The sequence below is a fragment of the Syngnathus leptorhynchus genome, chromosome 8 (genome assembly GCF_054491065.1).
Source record: "Syngnathus leptorhynchus isolate UIUO chromosome 8, UIUO_Slep, whole genome shotgun sequence".
Taxonomy (NCBI): Eukaryota; Metazoa; Chordata; class Actinopteri; order Syngnathiformes; family Syngnathidae; genus Syngnathus; species Syngnathus leptorhynchus.
This window is the reverse complement of record NC_141202.1, coordinates 1,856,381-1,876,028: the sequence shown is the minus strand read 5'-3', so window position 1 is coordinate 1,876,028 and position 19,648 is coordinate 1,856,381. Positions and strand designations below refer to the sequence as shown.

Below are 19,648 nucleotides of genomic sequence, written 5' to 3'. Positions count from 1 at the left end.
AGACGCGCCAAGGTGCCGCTCGTTCGCTCGCCTCTGGAAAGGAGGCGAATGAGAACCTTTCCCGAGGGGATCCAGCTTATATAGCATTTCATCCGCATTTCTTAAATCCTCTGATAAAACGTGAATGGCATTCTGTGGGAAACTTGCGTAATAAAAAGAGAGATTATTTCCCGGAGATACTAATATTAGTCTTTTGGCAGCGCGCGGCGCTCGGAAGGGAGGCGGCTATTGACGTCGCCGTTTAATCTCGCCACGCTCTTTTGTGGCGGCGGGGATGAAAAGGGGGGGGCTTGTTGTTTTTATTTACATACCTGTGAGAAGAGGCAGCCATTCATGTAGATGACTTATCAGGCCGCGGCAGAACCTCCCCTCTCCCCACGGCAACGACGATGAGGAGGAGGAGGTTCCAAGGAGAAGTTAAGTCGCTCCCGTTGGCACGCGGCGGCGCAACTCAACTTCCTACACAAGTTTGCCATTGTTGCTTGGATCTTCATCACAAGACGAGTAACAAATGGTATGCAGTCTATTTATCGTTACGTTTCAATGCCAGGTTGAAATTCTTAACACAACCTAAAGTCACAGTTTGTTTCAAAAAATAAAAACTGATCAGACAAATAGAATAGTGTACAGGTCTTTCTTTAAAATTAGAATACTATAAACCTGCATGAATATTATGAGTTATGTTTATTATCTCAAATGCTGCTGTTAAAAAAAAAAAAAGATATATTGATGACTATTAAGAACTTTTGTGTTAATGTTCCCTTTTGGGCCTCCTTCAATGTGACTCATCGGGGCCCGAACTCTGCTTTAATCCACGATTACCAGTGTCCCAATTAAACCTAATCTACGATTACAAAATAAAATATCTTTCCCCACGCTCCAGTGAGATTATTCAAATCCCCGCCGGTGTAATCGCAGCCGAGAGTAATCTGGACCCGCCGCGTTCTCCGTTCATCCGCCGGTGTGTAAACCAAAAAAACGCAGAGTGGCGGGAAACGGCGTCAAACTTCGCAGCCTATTTCCGATCATTAAAATATTAATAGCAGATTAAGCGCCTTAGTGTCGTCAAGTACAATAGTTTCTCGACGTCTTTCTTTGAACGGGAATCACGCGGCGAATGGTGGATGGGAGCGTAATCCCCCGTCAACGCACTTTGCCGCCACCTTCTCGCTAAAACGTGTGACTAATGGCCACAAAGCCGCGGCTTTGGGAGCAACGCCGCAAAGCACGATTGCGCTCAAACGCACCTCCGGGGTCGCCGTCCCGTTATCCCGCCTTGCCGTAATGGCATTAAGAGAGGAGGAGCACTTTGGGATTTGAGGAGGGGGCTTCAGCTGGATGATAAAGTGAAGCTTTCGGAATGTTGACTACCAGCAAGATGGCATTTTTGTGAAAATTTTAGAAATTAAAAGCTAATTAAATCGTTTTTGAGGAAATGAATTTAAATCGTTTACCCTATTAAATATCATTTGTAGGCTGTAACTTTGGAAAAATTAAGTTTAAGACTTTGAGGTCACTTGGAGACCTTTTTAGAGGTTCCTGGAAAAAAAATGTTTCGTTTGAAACTGGAAACCATGAAAAATTAATTAAAACCATATCCATAAAATGCATTTATTTATAAGGCTTTCATTTAGGAAAATCAAATGTCAGACGTTTTATAAAATTTAAGAGCTCTAATTTGGTCATTCACATTTTTTTGACTAGGGAACTTTTTAAGGCCATTTACAAAAATATAATTATGGCCTTTATTTTCAAAGGACTCATTTTTGAGTATATTTAAGGCCTTTACTGTAGAAAGTCTCATTTTAGAATTTGAGCCTTTTATTAAATAAAGGCCACTTGAAATTGAAAGCGCACTCTCTCTCCTCCAATAAACAATTGAGTGCCCAGGAGATTGCAGGTGAGAGTGGCCATCTTTATTCATGCGTGGGGATTACAGCTATTACTGGATTACACCCAACAAGGCCGGATTGGTTAGCCCCAATTTGTCATCGTCCGAGCCAGATGCGCTCCTCTTCTTCTATTCTGTCCTTTCTAGGAAGTTAAGTTTTAGCATCAAAGCGAAGCGCTGATTGTTGTTTTTCTTTTTCCCCCAAACAGGTGAGATTTTGTGGATCCAAAGCAATTTGCGCTGTTGTTTTTGTTAAATACACTTTGGGAAATGAGGTGAATGAAACCTATAAAATGAAGTTTGCTTCCAGCTGAATCGTTAATTCGCTGCACCCCATCCCTAGGAGAAAGAGAGAGAAAAAAAAAAGCCTTCCTCCCCCTTCCAATAATGACAGTGTTTCGCCGTTGTTTGATCAGCCTTTGCAAATTTGAATGGCAAATTTGTTGTGCAGGTGTTACCCATGGAATAATTTCAGCGCATAATGCGAGGAAGGTGATCTCTGCTTAATGCGCTTTTTAAGCGCCAAAGCAGCTCTAGCCGCTTGAGCTGAGTTGATTCGAGTTTAGGTGGACGGCGAGCTGACACCGGGCTAACACATTTGGGTGGAACCATTACGACTTAAAACGTCCACGAGCATGGCAAAAAAAAAAAATTTAAATAATGGTGGCCACATAAAATAGTGACAGTCATGAAAAAAAAAAAAACAACTTACCATCCAACCGTGTAAGACATTAACCAACTAACCTGCCCATTTTTAAACAGGCATTCACTCAGTGTTTCATTTTTCTTTGTTTCACGCGCCAATATGACCCAACTTTCTCTGCAGGCCCGTGAGGAACCACGTATTTGCTCAAAGACTGGGTCCGCATGTAAACACACACACCCACACCCACAATAAAGACAATGGCTATTAGCGTGTGCACCTGTGCTCCCGCCTGCGCCGCGCTGCTAATATCTTCTAAATCTCCACATAAGGTGCGCCTTCCACGGGGCTTACAGCACCATTTGCTCTAATAAATTCTTTTGGCAGCACGGTGCGCAAGCTGCTACTGCGAGAGCCCCGCAAGGAGCCCCGCAGGACGGGAGGGAGGGGGGGGGGGGGGGGCATTGGAATATGAGGATAAATCGTGGCTGAGTAAGGGAGGGGCGAGAGGCGTTGGGGTCCCGCAGGACCCTAAGCCTCCTCATCCAACTGGAATTTGTGGACGTATGGATGAATTCTTCATCATTTAGCTCATGGCCGACTCCAGACCGTATTACAAATTTGATCAGTATCACTCCATTCTACACAATAATATCATCTCAATATCGATGTTTCTTTGAATCTTAATTTTTCCTTTTAGTTTTTCCATGTTCCAGGAAGGCGCAGACGAGTCGAGCACTTCAAACGTGCGCGAGGAGGGCCTCTCCCTTCAATCTCGAAGACGATCCTCCAACGAGAGGCTCGTTAGGAGAGTCGGGAAGGAGCGCTGAGAAGAGGGGAGGCGGTACCGAGATGGGGGCGCAGAAGGGGGGCTTAAGTGTTGACTAATAGAGGCGCTCCAAGGTATTTATTTCTTATTGTTTCTCGGGAAAGTCATTATAGCGCACCAGAGCGCCGCCTTCTTCCCGATTCCCAGCAAAGCGCACTAGAATGATCGCAAGGGTGTGTGTGTTTTAGACCCCCCCCCCCCCCCCACTCATCACGCCTACTTTGAGGGACTGGCTGTGGGGCATCTTCACAATAAGAAGCAGCTCCTTGCTTTGCAATGAGCTGACACTTGTCAGATCAAGAAAGCGCCACATCATATCACGGATATCAACAGTATCACCGTACCAACACTGACACAAAAGCAATCACGATAACACAAATATCACCGTACAGACAGTGATCCAATACCGACAGTACCAACCCATAACGAGAGCATCACCGTAGAAACAGTATCAACACACCAAGCAGTATCACAACACCAAGGGCATCCATTGATGGCAACTGTATCCCGATATCAACAGTATCATGATACCAACAGTGTCATCATAGTTCTTGAGTTTTAACAGAAAGCCTTTTTGCGCCTTGCTTCTTTTTCCTCAAGCGATATGAATTAAGATTCAGATTCAAGTATCTTTACACAAAAGCACCTGACAATTGACGGCCTATTTTGTCTAAGTGGTCGTCAATATCAGCAGCTGGCGAGTGCTTTTGGTGGGGTTAAACAGTTTAATAGTAATTATGGTCGAGCAATACGAGTAAACTTTTTACGGGCGCTCAGATTGTCTTCACAATCGTTTAATTGTGCGGCGGGCGGCGCCCACGCAGCCGAGCTAGGACGACACGAATACGATTAAGAGACACCTGCGGACCTCTACGCTCAGTTTCAATGCGCCGCTTTGTCAATTTTCTTCCGCCGGTGCGCTAAAAGCTAGCTAGCGCGCACAAAGTAGCCCACTCACTAAGAGTGAATAAGTTGACATTACAAAAAGTTTTCTTCAGTCCTAATCAACAAGCGGTACACTTGATTGTGGAGCCGCCATTAAGCGCTATGACCTTTCAAGGCAGAGAAAGATCAAAAAGGTATGCTTGAGGAGGAGGAAGAAGAGGAAGAAGAGGGTAAACACTCAGCATTCGAAAAGTATGATGGGAGCCAGGCGGCTGACTCGCTTTTATGGAGATGAGCAGAAGTTGCTCAACACAGGTGACACCAAACTATTTTGGAAACAATAATGAGACTTATTGGTCAAAATAGTGGCTTGTAGTTTATAGGCTAACTTTGTACATTTTCCTCACTCACAGGCACGAGAGCGATTGTCATATAGGGCCGTTCATAACATCATAGAATTTTCGTCACGAGATTAGCATCGCTAGCAAGCTAGCATTACCGTTGTAAACAAGTCAACGTTAGCTAGCCGAAACAGCATGACTCAAAGTACTCAAAAGTACTGAAATACTTTGTAACACAAAGAAGTGTTGTGATCAAATTGATGAATGACTGATACAATTAAAACAACGGCACACTTCCTGTTAGCTTACATATGGTATGTGTGTGTGTGTGTGTGTGTGTGAGGTCCCTATTTGTACGTATGCTGGCAAGTACACACACAAACACACTAGAGCAAAGCCAACCAACCGCTCTGATGGCTTGGGCCCGCTGACGTCTCCCGTGGGGGTCGTCGAGCTGCGCCAGGATTCCTCCACGTGTGTGTGTGTGTATGTGTGTTAAACAAAAGAGATGCACTTGCCAGTAGTTGCGTCAAACACCGGCAGCGGCAGCAGTCTCGTCGGACGGTAAGGTCGGTCCATGAGAATCCCTTGGGAACCTGGAAAGTGGATGAAGGGGTTTTGAAAGAGGGTACAATATGGAAAAGTCACTTTCTATGGCTTTTATATACTTTGATACAATGATTCACCATTTGGGAACCAGGAAATTTTTTTAAAAATTAAAATTTAGATATTGTTTCTTTAAAAAAAAAAAACTCTAAAGGGAGTCTCAAACTCTCTGGAATCTCCTTAAACACAACAAAGTGGTTCGATTTGCTGTGAGTCACTCTTTTGACAAATATCAAAATAAAATTGGCTGGCAAAAGTTGACAACTTCGAGATGCCTGAGCCCGGTCGTGGTTGCCACGGTAACGGAAACAATTCGCAAGGAACACACTGTCCCTCCGCCCAAAACAAAATGCTTTCAAGAATTCTTCATGCTTTATACATTTGGAATATTAGAGTGTTTTTAAAGACACCTGGGAATGGTTAAACTGTTAAAAAAATATATTTGCCTTTTAACACCAACATTTGGAAACGCTCGCACACAAGACGGTCTTTTAGGTTCCTGTGAATACCTGATTCCCCCTCCCTCATCTCCTTTAAAAAAAAAAAAAAAAAAATCAGCAAATCCATTTTGCTCAACAGCTGCACCTCTGTAGTGCGCAGATAAGCCGGGCCAGGCCCGACGCAGCGGCAGATAGGCCCAAATCTGGCCCCCTTTTTCTTTTTTTTTGCTCAAATGCTAATGACGACGGGAACGGAAACACTTGGCGGGCCAAAAACAACAACAAAAAAAAGGATGGAGGTGAAAAAAAAAAAGAGTGCGAGAGAGAGAGAGGGGCTCTTGTAGATCTGTCACGTTCTCTGTTGACAGATATGTGCTTGTAAGTGCGCTCAACACTTGTTCCTGGTGTCTTATCTGGCGCCGCGCAGAATGCTGACCTACATTGCATCAAGCACAATGACGCCGCGCACAAACATGCTCTTCTTCTTCCTCCTCTACCTCTTCTTCTTCTCCTCTCTTGTTTGTTCTTCCCCCCCCCTTCAACAGCCGCCTCCCGCCATCACCTTAAAAAACAGATGGATTGAGAAGGAAATGCCGGCAAATGCCGCCAACAGAAGGTATTCTTCCTCAAACAAAAGCTTAAGGCTTAAATTAAAACAAAAAAAAACATTTCGCCATCCTTCCTGATGTTTTATTGCGGTGGCAGGCGGGTGAGTAAATACAGGAAATATGGCCTTAGTTGAACGAGGGGGGGGAAAAAAAACATGGCGGTAAATTGACATAATTGAAAAAGAGAAATATAAAAAAGTGGCATTTTTCAGCCAAAACGGTTTAAGGGAAAGTCATTATGAAAAAAATATAAATATAAAAAAATAAAAAAAACTCTAGGGTACAAAATAAATTCTAATTGGAAAATCAGTTTTGATTTACAAGATGTAAAATATATCAAAATACAAATCAAATAGTCTTTAATTTACTATTATTTCCAATTTACTGCTTTTTAAGTATCTGTCGATACCGAGTACATCGTATACATCGGAAAGCGAGGGGAAAAAAAAAGAATGTATCAAAATTGTCGGGTTTTTAATTTGAATAAAAGCATTCCAACACGATCCCTTTTTATACGCCTTTAAGTGAAGTGCGGCAGTAATTCTAACAAAGTAAACAAATAAAATATTTTTATAGCTTATCAGTAGTGCAAACTAATTACATTTAAATATCCTGTCTTCTAATCTAAGACCTAAAGTAGCATAGATTTTAAATGCTCAATGAATCAATTTCACAGAGCGCAACATTGAAGAAGGGGAAACTCGAGCACTTAGCCGCCACGCTAAAATGTAGCATCGCGTTCGGCGACAAAGAAAACCAAAAAAATCCTTTTTCGGGGTGCCAATTAGGTGACATTTTTAAAAGTGTTCGTCAAAGTGTTTCCCATGAAACCAAGACAATTTCTTCATTTTGTACCAAACAAGCCAATGTTCCACCTTTCTATTTATAAGTTTATCGCTCATCAGATGCAAACAAGCGAGTTATTATCTGCAAGCGACCATTATTTCCCATCGCGTGACGCTCCCGTCTTCGGTAATTACGGGCTCTTTCCTCTACATGCTAATTGCGGGTTGACTTAATTGTGTTTTGATATACGGGAGAACATATAGCTGGCTGCTGCTGCTGTCAAGATTGTTTTTGTTCGACGGATACGTCACCATGGACACCCTCTTTGGGATGTGACCCACACTTTTTTCCGGCTAGACCTTTCGAACAAATTTTTGGGGGGGAATTTTTGTTGATGTTGAAGACTTAAATATGACTTGGAAAAGTTTGGCAAAATTTGGATTCAAAGGAGGAGTGGCTTTCACACAATGAGCCTTAATGCCGCACGCGAAGGTCCGGAGCAAGCAGGCGAGCGAGCGAGACAGCGTAAACAGTTTGTCGGCGCCACGGGCTCGGCGTCGCCTCATTAATCGCTGATTGGCATCCGCGAGGAGTTAAACGCAATGGCGGGGCGCAAAAAATAAAAAATCCTCCCTGGCACAGGTGCTCGCTTGACAAATAACTGCTTTAATTAGCCTTATTCAATCATTCTCCTTCTTCTTTGCATCAGCAGCACTTCGCCGTGGAGTGGTTGTCGCCGCCGCCGCCGCTCCACAAACACCCATCAGAAGGTGTTTAGGAGGCGTTGTACCTGCTCGCCGCTCTCCTGTCGTTTCACCTCGCCAGGTTCGTCAAAGGGAAGAAAAGAGAGCACTTGGATGGGTCGAGGTGGAAGGAGGCGCGCCGTCGCCTTTCAAGGGAAACATCTGCGAGGCGATGGGAGGGGAAAGTGGGCGTCGATGCACCTGCTTTCGGGCTCCACAATGTCTTCTTATTAGGGACCCAGAAGGAAGACACGGCAAGTCAGCACACTTTCAAGTGGATATTTTTCAAGTCACGTTGGCCAAGTGCACGGGTCTTGTTGGTTGGGTAAGCTCACGTTAAACATGCACATAAATAAACAAATCAATAAATATCAAAAATAAATCAAATGTGAAAAAAATAATATAAAAAAAAAAAGTTTTGAAGGAAGCTGAACGTACCAAGGATAGACCCACAAAAAATTTGAGACTACTTTGATTCCAGACTGATTGCAACAGTGTTGGGTAAAGTTTATGATTCACTTTGTTTTTCAGCCAACTCAACTTTCTCCGAGGGGAGGGGCGGGGGGGAAAGAGGAGGGGAGGGGGGGGGTATCCCATTTCAGATTTGCTGTCATCTGATTTTGATTTTGCACTTGCATAATGATATCATTGATTGGAATTATAATTAAAAACAAATGCAGTTTAGTCATGTGGGGACATAATTTGCAGCAGGGAAGGATGGAACAGCTGCCCCCCAAAAAATGTGATTTCATTTATTATGCCGACAAAAGTATTGGGACACGCCTTTTAATCATTCAGAAGCAGGTGTTATTTTATTCACAAGGCGTCCCAATATTTTTGTACATATCTATCCTGACTTAAAGGGGGAAATAAAGCTTGTCATTTCCCCTCGGGGAACTCGCGGCACAACAACACTGGCGGATTTGAGTGGATTGACACAAAACAAACGAGGTGATTTCCTTTGGATGGGGGGGGGGCGACAAGTGGGGCTCCCCCGGGAGCGCAAATAGAGATGTTAGCACTCCAAAGCGAGAGCGTCACAGCTTTTATGTTAGCAAGAGACAGAAAGATTCTTCTACTACTGCGTCATTTGTCGTGACGATACAAAAAGCGCGTGTCACTTTTGGTTTTACGATTGGAGATATTGAAAGCGTCTTTACAAGCATCCAACCGAAGGAAGATGCGTTCAAAGACCTAGGTTGGAAATCAACCATACATTTTTTTGATCTGCAAGCCCGACATTTCACTTTGTGATCTGGCCCGATAACACACAGACACATCTGACGCAGTCTCGGACCTCATTCTGTTACGTTTAAATATCGTTTAGATTATGGCTCATTGTGAAAATGGAAAAGACCGAACCCCAAAAATAATTTGTTTTCAAATTGAGCATATAATGAACTATGATGTGAGCAAAAGGGGGAAAAAAAAAAAAAGCAAATCATTTTAAATGATCCAATGGTTTGATGCCTGACTGCTCGTGTTGATGGGCAAAAGCCACTAAAACTTATTTGGAAACACAGCTGAGAAGCTTTTGCAGTTTTTTTAACAAATCCTACTTCCCATACAGTGAAGAGCTAACATACCTGGACTGTAGCCAAAAAGAAAGCTAAGTAATGTCTCGAAATGGTCCACCATTAGTCTCTTGTTGAAGACAATTCGTAGCACTCAATGGTGCCCTGTAAGGATCCTTAGCTGGCCACAAAGGTGCCCGAGTAAATTATCAACAGCCCATTTTTTTTTATTTGTATCAGGTTTTTCTTATTTTTCTTTTCCTAAATGACATTGAGATATCCAAGATCACATTGTTTTTTTTTAATTTATTTTAATTTCTTGAGATGAAATGCTTTCTTAACACTCGAAAGCATTACCATGCTAGCAGGCTAAGCTAAATTGCAATCTAAAAAGTCAGCTGCTCAAATTTTTAACCGATTCTTAAAACCAGTTTTTTTTTTAACCAAATAGTATCTTAGACATCCTTATTTAACCAATTCCGCATTGTGCTTCTATGTTTTAAAATAGATTATAGAACATGACTTCTGTCATACAGATTTAATCTTTGCAATTTGAATATTCATCATTACAGTAGGTGTTACCTTCATTATTGTCTTCTTCCATTTGTACAGTAAGTCATTAATTAGACTAAATTTAACAGGCTGTTTAATTACTCGCCTATGCAAATAGTCCGATCGTCTGACAAAATCCTTATTTTCTCTTTTTGAATGAGCTTTTATGATGGCATCGTGGGCTTGAATAAAACGAAGAGAGTTGTTAATGAGATGTGATTGTCCTTATGAGAAAGAAGGTGTTATTGAGTAGATAATGTCCCGAAGAGCATCTGATAAACTCCGGGAAATCATTTCATTGATTCTTTGCCCTGCTGACAAATGTCATTTGTTTGCTCAATTAAGCTTATTCGGCATCTTTAGCCTCAAATGGCCGCCGCAGACATCTGCAGTGTCGGGATTTTGTTGATGCATAGAAATTGTCGCATGTGCAGCAGAATTTAGGGCCTCAAAATTTGGGGAATATTTTTCATGACTGTAAAAACAAGACTAACAAAAGGTTTTAAAATGACAAATTAGCATCTCGAGGTTGTCTTGGCTTTCAAATGACTTAAGAGTTTCAAAACAAAATTTCACACTAGCTTTACACTTTCAAATGAGGGTTTGAAGCTAGGAATCGGCTTTCAAATTGAGGTTTGAAGCTTGGGTTAGCCTTTCAAATTATGCTTAGAAGCTTAAATGACTGGAAATTCAGGCCAGGGTTCTATTAGTTGTCACTGAGCTACCACGATGCTGGCTAGGAGAAAAAAAAAAGTGTCCTCTCCCCCGGATGGTGCAGTGGTGAGCCGAGGTCTATTAGTTTAGTAATTGCTGGCCGATTAGCAGACGCGGCGCTTGGCAGGGCCCGAAGGCCCGCCCGCTGCCTGGAAGGAGAAGCAACTCCTGGAGGATCCTGATACAATACAGCCGCCTGGCCACCATACATCCTGCTCGTCCTCCCCTCGTGGCTGGCCGCCTCCATCAATCCTCCGCCGCCTGTCTGGACGCCCACCAGCTGGCTTCATTACGGCCTCCTCCTCCTCCTCCTCCACCTCTTGGTCGTCTTCCGCCACATTTTCTCACTGTTTTATCTGCGGCGCCGGTCCAGCCTTCAGACCATGGCGCACGCTCTCTTGCCACGCAACTGGCGGCTAATGAAAGAAGCCAAGCGGTCGTTGTGCCCATTTGTTCTTTTTAAAGTAGAACTCAAGTCAAAAATGTTCTTTCTTATCTAAACATGGTTTTCTGATGAGTATTGCGGAGTATGAATTAAGCAGCGTTTTAAATCAATCTCAGGGGCGGCCATTTTGAAAAAGGCTTACATATTGTCCGGTTTCTTAAGATTGTCTCAGGAGTCAAAGAAAACCCTCAAATCTGTTTGAGACCCTGACCTGAATTAAAAACCTTAACCCTAACTATATCCCCTTTTTGAAACCCTAGCTTTAGCATTTAGCGATTAGCATGTCAAACAAGGTCAAGTTGACCCTCACATTTTTTTTTTTTTACGATTACTTTTGAAATGAATTTTAACAGAATGAAATCACCACGAGAACTTTTCCCGGGACTGCCGTAAACGGCACGAGTGTACTTGCATGTTTGGTTTGCATTCATCTTTGCGTCCCTGTTGGCTCGCACACACCAAACACAAAGTTTTGAACTTGTACAAGCCTCTTGATCACAGAGTTAAATTCTGACGCTAATCAGCAGGCGTCCTGATCCACTCACTTGACTTAATCCGTGTAAATCCAGATTAAAGATGCCATTATGACAGTCAAATAGTCTTTTTTTTTTCTTTTCTCCTTTCCCTGCCACTGTGTCTGTGTTTGACGGAGCTCTGCAGTTGGACGGCTGACTTAGTCACCCTGCCTTTTCCCGTTTGTCATTATTTGCTTTGGAGGGACGACGGGAAATGGAGAGCAGACCGCAGATGGTCCTGTTGATTGTTTCTTGATAGGACGTCGCTGATAGGCAGATGGCAAAAAAAAAAAAAAAAAAGGGTGGAAGTGGAAGGCTTCTCTCAAGTCTTGATGAAGTCAGAGTCGAAATAGTGGATCCATCATAAGGTCCTTTTATGAGTGGCCCTTCTCTCTTTGTCCTAAACAGTAATTCTGTGTGTATTGGCATTCCAGCATCATGTCTTATTTTTCTGCTTCTTTAGCTTCCACAACACAAAGACAAGAAAAAAAAAAAAAAGACGTGCCCGAGACGTAGATTTAATATCCCCGTCTGCAACAAGGCAGCGTCTTGATGCAATAATCTCAAATTAAATCATGAATAATGGAAGGAGGAAAGTCATGAAGAGGAATTAATAATTCAATAGATAAATAATTTACAAAATAATCAAATACATAAATAATGACGGCCGCCATAAATAAAGAATCCGATGAAATCTTTCCTGGCAGGCAGCTTGGCGCATGAAAGCAAATAAAAAACAAAAAAACAAATTACTGTATTTCCACAATATACATATATATAATATGCATGTATTGAGTGAGAAATAGCTTTGCGCTGAAGTCGTACATGTTATTTGACAAGTGGAAATTAAGGTTGGATGGATCATGCGCGCACACGTACGTTCCAAATAATTTCCACGTTGTCATGTGACACGTTATGCAGCTATGAAATGGCTCATTTAGGATTACATCTATTCCATAGATCATTTCAACGTCATCGTACTATACGCCGCCGCTTCATTGGAAGCATGCGCGGAATAATGACATTACAACACGATGCACGTATTAGGAATTCGGTAATGTTTATTCTTTGATATACACACGTGTGACATCGGCAATCTGAGACCGTTCGTGCGCGACACCCCCAATCGTTGTTCCGCGTATTTGCTATTAAAGCGTTTTAAAGACGAGGGATTGTCAAACACGTATTTACGAATGAAATAAATACACCAGAGAATTCCGCGGAGTGCCAGCCCCCTTGACCAAACTGCGCCATCGTTTAGTCCTGCTTTTAAGGAGTCTAAAATGTAGCCCACTTTTTCCCTCACCAATTTGACGGGTGTGACTTCCTTTAATCTCAGTCGACTCGCATTGAGTCCTCCGTTTGTCAAGTGTGATGAACAAAACGCAGTGTTGTCCAGTCCTCGTGATAGGAACCGATAAGAAGGAAACATCCGGAATGCGACACCTTAACGCTCGTCCCGGGAGCATGAATGGCTTCCCGGAGACTCTAAAAGGCAATTATCTGTGTCACAGCCACCTTGGGAGTGTTATCTATGTCCACACACCTCTTTGCGCTCAATGCGACATGACAGCTCTCTTTTGGTTCCCCCACCTACTGGCAGTTTGGACGTCCTGAAATGCTTAGGAGATGTCGGGCGATATGAATTCAAGTGTCTTTTCAAAACGCCACCCAGCCTTCTTTGATGCAGAGATTATGGTCGCGGTTTGCCGCGACAAACCCGCTATAAGTAAAAATCGGTCATATAAGAGACCACGGGAAAACACTTTCACCGCTATTGACGAGTATAGACGTTAAATATAACTTTGTATTGGGCTGGCAGTGAATGAATTAAATATGAAAACATACTTTTCTCTCGAGCTGATGCTGTCAAGAAATGGCTATATTTCAGTTTGTTTGTATTACGTTAAAAGAAAAAAAAATCGGATATAGTGGGGGCGTGAACGACGCAGCGCAATATAGCGGGTATTTCCATTTGTAAAAGCGGCAGGCAAATTGATTTCTTGCCCGAGCGGCACACCCGGCTGTTATTTACATTTTAAAGGCGCTTTCTTCCAAGTGCACATTGTTCACGCAGAAAAGAGACTCTCGAGACCGCAAAAAACGTCAAAATGGTGTCACCGCACAGTGGAAATAAAAAGCAGCTGAAGGAAAAGGCAGTGAAGGAAAAAAAAAATAATCAAATAAGACGTCACTAAGCTGATTTCTATTTTCGGCGGCGGACGTGTTTACGTGAAATCAAGGTGGATATAATCGATCGTTAAGAATTGAGCGATGGTGTGAAATCGATTAATTGTTGCTTGAAGCAGTTGAGGCAAAAAAATGAGTCAGGGAATAAAATCTTAAGTTTAGGACTGGAGGAATGCTGTCAATGTCATTTTCTTCCTCTTAAAAATGTCACACGCATTGACAGAGAAGATGTGGTCTTTTTGTCGGGCTGTCAAAATCATCAGCGGCTGGTTTCCGTGGAGACATAGAAAAAAAAAAAAAATGAAGCATCATTAATTGATGCGCAGTAGCTATCAGTCTAAATATTTAGTCACCTCTCACAGACGACTTCTTCATTTTAAATGGCTTAAAAATACTTTATGTGTCCACTTGGGGCTGTTTTTAAATATTTGATCAACGTTCATGAATAATGAATTAATGACTCATGCACAATGTGTTTTTCATTTATGTCCACAACCTGACTTTATGGGGCGCCATTTACTTATGCATTTCTTTGTCCACGAGACCTGAAACAAAAATTTGTCAAGTATTTATGCCTATATATTTATATTTAAGGCTTTGCTGTTATTTTTGGCCCAAATATTTGACTCAGTAGCACCCTCCTGGATAGTTTCTAAAATTCTAGAACGTCTATCCAGATTTGTACTTTTTTTTTTGTCTTAACCTTTCAACTCAAGTCCTGCATTCCTTTTTAACCGCAATTCTTCATTCGTCAAAATCAAAGGCCAAGAAGAGCTGCGGGGTTGTTGGATGCGGACATTAGTAGAAAATGTGACAAACAAAATATATTAAAAAAATGATCTAAAGTGATATGGCTGTTGCATATTAAATTTGACATTTTTAGAAATATTTTACTAATATCACACCACCAAAACATGGCAGCAATGTGCTAAAATGAGCACACGCTGACTGCATGAAGAAGACATTAGGACTCTTGTTGAAAGCCATTAAAAAAAAACAAAAAAACAAGCCTACCAAGAGTTTTGAAAATGCCGGAAAGCCACGGGAAGATCTGATCGACGTATTTCTGAAAACAGCACTAAATGATGATAACATAATTGATTGAGTGTTGAACACATGCTTTGCGACGACCGGTCTACCTCGATATTCATCATATTTCCAAAATGGAGGTGCCGTTCAAATGGACAAGCGCTGACCACGGCTGAAGTCCAGCAAGTTGAACTTTGGCTTCAGTTGTCACTTTGAGGAGAAAGAACGACGACGGCGGCAGCTGGCAGGTGCGGCGGTTTATCACAACGCCAGAAATAATCCAAAGTGACAACTGGCAGCGGCACAAATGATTTATTAGTCTTTTTACTCGGCTTCTAACCATCCTCGGGGCGGGAATCAATTATTCACCGACGACGTGTCTTCGAATCATTAATTCTGCCAGCGGAAGAAGAGTCAAGCGAGCCTTTGGACGAGGTTTACCGGGCGAGTCCTGCGACGCCGGGTCACGTTGCCCAGGCCGGAGTGCAAAACAAATGTGAGGAACGTCTTTTTTTTTTTTTTAGGCCATTTATAGCAATTATACTTGTCACAACATTAGGAGTCACAGCAACACCAGCTTTGCGGGACACGAGGGAGTTTGAAGATCTGATATCAGCTCTCGTCAGAACCGAAATCTCACAAGAGGCCAAGTGTGCTTGCTTCAGTTTGTTATTCATAAAGTAAAATAATTTAACTGTGTATATTTAAACACCAAAATATGGCACCGAGCCATATTTCGTCGAACGCCAAGTCGGGAAATGCTAAATGCTAACATAGATGGCTAATGTAAATTAGGATATGATGTTATAGAAATTGCTAACCACTGCATTCTTACGACAAAATAGTTCACGAATACACACGTAACGCAAGAAAGGCCCGACTTTTTACGCAAACATTTTGCGCCGTGACATCACGCTACGATGTCACGAAAACGTCAACGTTACTCTACGCCACAATGTTAATTGTGCACCTGGAGCAGCGTGCGTTTCACCGCTAGTACTTTCTCCATTTGTTAGCAATTAGGCCTGTCACAATATTAGGGACAGCCCATTGACAATCGGCGACGAGTGAGATTGACGACATGAAAGGTGGCGCGCAGCCGACTCATTCTTCTTGCTTTGCCTGGGAAAGGCTTCAAGTTTTATGTATAATTAATTTGGTTGTGTTTTGGAAAGTTGCATTTTATCTGCCATAATTCCAACCCTCTCATCTTTATGAATACAAAGCATATATAATGCGCCGCCCGCCTGTTATTAATTATGGAAATAACACAACAAAAGCACATCCTAAATCCATTACGCTGGTAAGCAAGACTTGTCTCAATAAATCAGCATCTACAATCAAAATTGAAATCATTTTTTATGCATAATGTATGTGCTTGTTGCCCGCAACATCTGTTCATTATGCAGAGTAATGCATTCTTGTAGTTTTTTAAAAACTTGCGTCCTATAAAATAATCATAATGACTGCTTCATTACGGCTCGCGGGAAGACACCAGTACATTTTACAATACGCCGCGTGATTTACGCCTTCATTTACTTCTTTTATGGGCCGCGCCGTCGCAGGTTTGAAGGGAGAAACGTGTTTGTCGGTTGCTTTTTTTTTTTTTTTTTTTTATGTTTTAATACGTGCAAAGTAAATCAAGCACACGTGTGAAATGGCTGTGAAAGCTATGCGGACCTTGAGTTCACCATTCCGTCGTTCATCATGGATAAAATAAAAAATAAAAAAATAATAAAATGAATCAGGGAAAAACCTTCTTAAAAACCATGCGATCCAATTGCTCATTTAACCGTCACACGTCTAACATAATGGTGTCCAAAGTACGGCCCGCGTGCCATTTGCGGCCGCCGTGCAATTTTTGCAGCCTAAAAATAACATTTGACACGGCCGGAAAAAAAGCATCTCTAGTGTTGGTGTAAGGAAAAAAAAAAAAAAAAAAACATGGAGGGGGGGGGGGGGGTGTTGCGACACCTAACCACTTTCCTGACAACTACTGTACTACGAGAAATAAGAAATTGCTTTATTTCTCTGGTATGTGTGCTCCCTCTAGTGGTATGAAAGAAAAATCACAAAAATTAATGTTGAAATCGTACATACGCTATTTGTTGCCGTAAAATTTATTTTGAACTCTGCATATTAAATGATTATTTATTTAGGAGCAACATTTATTTTACGTGCAGAAAGCGATTCACTAGCTAAACACCATTTTTATTTTCCAATATTTAAGCACAGTGTTGATGTTCAATCTGTTACAGTGACTTTAAAAATATAGACGATTTCATTTCGCGCCCTTGTTATTGTCGTTTAGGTAACTTTACAAAACTAACGGTGGAGCTGATTTGTGTGTATTGAAGTCCCAAAAATAATTGAGCATATCTGATGGTCCTTTTTTTTATGTTTACAAAGGAGTCAAAAGTCGGGCAAACACAAATTGGTATGGTGTGATCCGGTCGGACGCTGGCAGACGAGCATGTGGCTGGAAAGGGATGATGGGTTTGCAGTAAGCGGCAGCTGAGCCGACCGGGTAGGGAAGAGGGGGGGAGGAGGGGGTGGCCCGACGAGGGACGGATGTTGTCGGGGCGGTCGGGGATCAGCGAGGAACAACAGCGCTGCTCCTGTGCGTCTGCTCCCTGACACTTTCCCCTAATCTGATAACCAATGAGGACAGGTTGCTCCATTTGCTACCTGGCAGCCCACCTGCCCGAACGGCGCCATCAGATCGGGGGCGGATAAGGCCTCGGCCCGGGTTTGGCAAGCGTCGGGCCGTGTAGCCTCGCGAGGACGCTTAAAGGGTGATTAATCATTGTTTAGGCGGCGGGACGCGGCGACGGGAGGGGAAGCTGCGTCGCACACCTCTGAAGCAATTAATCCCGGTGATCTCCACCAGGTTTGTCTTGTAGATAAGTCGGCCTACCAAATTGTTCCCAATTCATCAAGTGCGCTCAAAAAGGACTACATTTATTCCTTGTTGTTTTTTTTTTTTCCCCAACTAAAATAACACCAACTTTGGTATCAAATATAAACGCCAGATTTAAAGGGAAACCTACTTTTTTTTGTTATCACGCCTCTACTACCAAACTGCATGAATTGGGGAACTCAAAGATGATGTCACTAAATATTTAATCATCTTTAACAGCTTGATGCGAAACAATCATTTGTCATATTTTAAAACTTGGCTTGCGTGCGCCCCTAATAAATTTTGTTGACCTAGAAAACGACCCATAGCAACATTTCGAATCTGTTCACCCATTTTATCGAGACCAATAATTTATGACATTTGTAATATTTTCATTTATGACGTGCCAACATTAGGAGCTTGTTTTCTCAAAGTCGACTTGCAAACATTAATAGTGGTCATGAAAACATGATTTTTTTTGGGTGGCGGGGGTTTCAAGGATAATTTGGGGTTCCAAGGTGAATTGCAGGAAGATAAAAATCACCTGTGACGCAATTACTAATCCGCACGATCACCACCAAGTTTGTCCTGTTGATAAATTGTCTTCCCAAATGGTTCCAAATTCATCAAGCGACTTCTCTCGCACCCGCCCTCGCGTAAAACACACAATTTATTCCCCATCGTTTACGGTGGAGTATTTTTTACATAAAAAAAAGCCGCGACTTTGCCACATCGGAGGGTGTGTTATATTAGCTCCCTATAAGATAAGTACCCCAGATTACGACGGGAATCTGCTTTTATTGCTCGCATCTGGCCCAGTCACAATTCATTTTCGCGTTTGCTGTGGCAAATTTTGAGCGATGCTGGCATAAATCACGCCGCTAATCAGAAACATAAGTGACAAGAAGCCGTCGCATCCCCGACCCCGCCCCTCCCCTGCCCAACAAAAAAAGTAACATATGGCCGGGAAAAGAAAAAGCTTTTATTTGCGAGGTATATAACCTGAGCGTTAAAAAAAAAAAAAAAAAAACATATTACTCGCCCTCATTTGCATTTTTCCGTCATCGTGACTTTCGCATGCTCGACTTCAATAATGGACGAGAAAAACATTTGTGCCTCGTTATAGATTTGATTCTCAACCTGAGTGCAGTTAGGGAAATGATTTTTTTTGTTTTTGCAAGGTGAATTACGGCGCAAGGGTCTTTGCTAAAAAAAAGAAACTAAAATATTCAATCATTTTGTACGGTTTGATCTTTTCTTTTTAGCAACGTCCAACATAGTCTTTGTATTCCCTTTTTGTGGCAAGCCCAATGACTGGGGCGAATATCTTTGCTGAAAGTTCACGCTTCGCCTCTAATAAAGTGCACTGGCAGGCGAACCTGACGCTGATGCGACAAGACGAATCCCAGTTATTACGAGTTCTCTGCGGAAAACTCCCGCCTCTCGCTTCCAAATCATATTTGGAGAGGAGGGAGAATGAGGTGGGCCGAGGGGGAGGGAAGGGCGCATTCTTGCCAATGATAGTAAAATGGCTGCGGTTTTAATTGCGTCATTACATAGCCAATATCAGCCGCCTGCCTGCCAATATCAATATTGCCATAGCGCGGGCGGAATACAGATGACCCCGGCCGGGTGTATGCGGGGCACCCCCACGGCACCGGGTGGGGTTTGCTTGGCGACTTGTTTTTCTAATGTCCCGCCCCAGAGTCCCCACCCTTGTTTGGAGTTTCATGGCGATATGGTGCCACACACGAATTGATGGGCCTTGAGGGAAACATCTGCATGCGTGTGTGTGTGTGTGTGTGTCTTCATAGTGGTCACTTAGGGACGGGCTCAGCGAGAAAGCAAGTCGATTGTAAATAAATACAATTACGTACCCGATATTAATCGAAACGCGAACCTTCACCATCTTTTCTACCTAGCAGTATCTCAACTATTTTAGATCAACTTCACACGTGGCTGCTTTTCGGACCTAACCTACATACTGCTGCCCCCCCCCCCCCACCCCCCTTGATGAT

General features: G+C 42.6%; 1 long non-coding RNA gene across 2 annotated transcripts in view; it reads right to left on the bottom strand.

Annotated features, from left to right (window-relative positions):
* The window catches only part of LOC147051682 (uncharacterized), a 48,136-nt gene that overhangs the window by 9,441 nt on the left and 19,047 nt on the right, over positions 1-19,648 (bottom strand). The window contains exons 5-6 of one of the 2 annotated variants that reach the window (XR_015067007.1): positions 7,820-7,998; positions 5,108-5,185 (exon numbers count right to left, since the gene is read on the bottom strand). This is a non-coding gene — a long non-coding RNA (uncharacterized LOC147051682). The remainder of the gene's footprint in view (positions 1-5,107; positions 5,186-7,819; positions 7,999-19,648) is intronic. The other variant, XR_015067006.1, reaches the window with a different exon arrangement.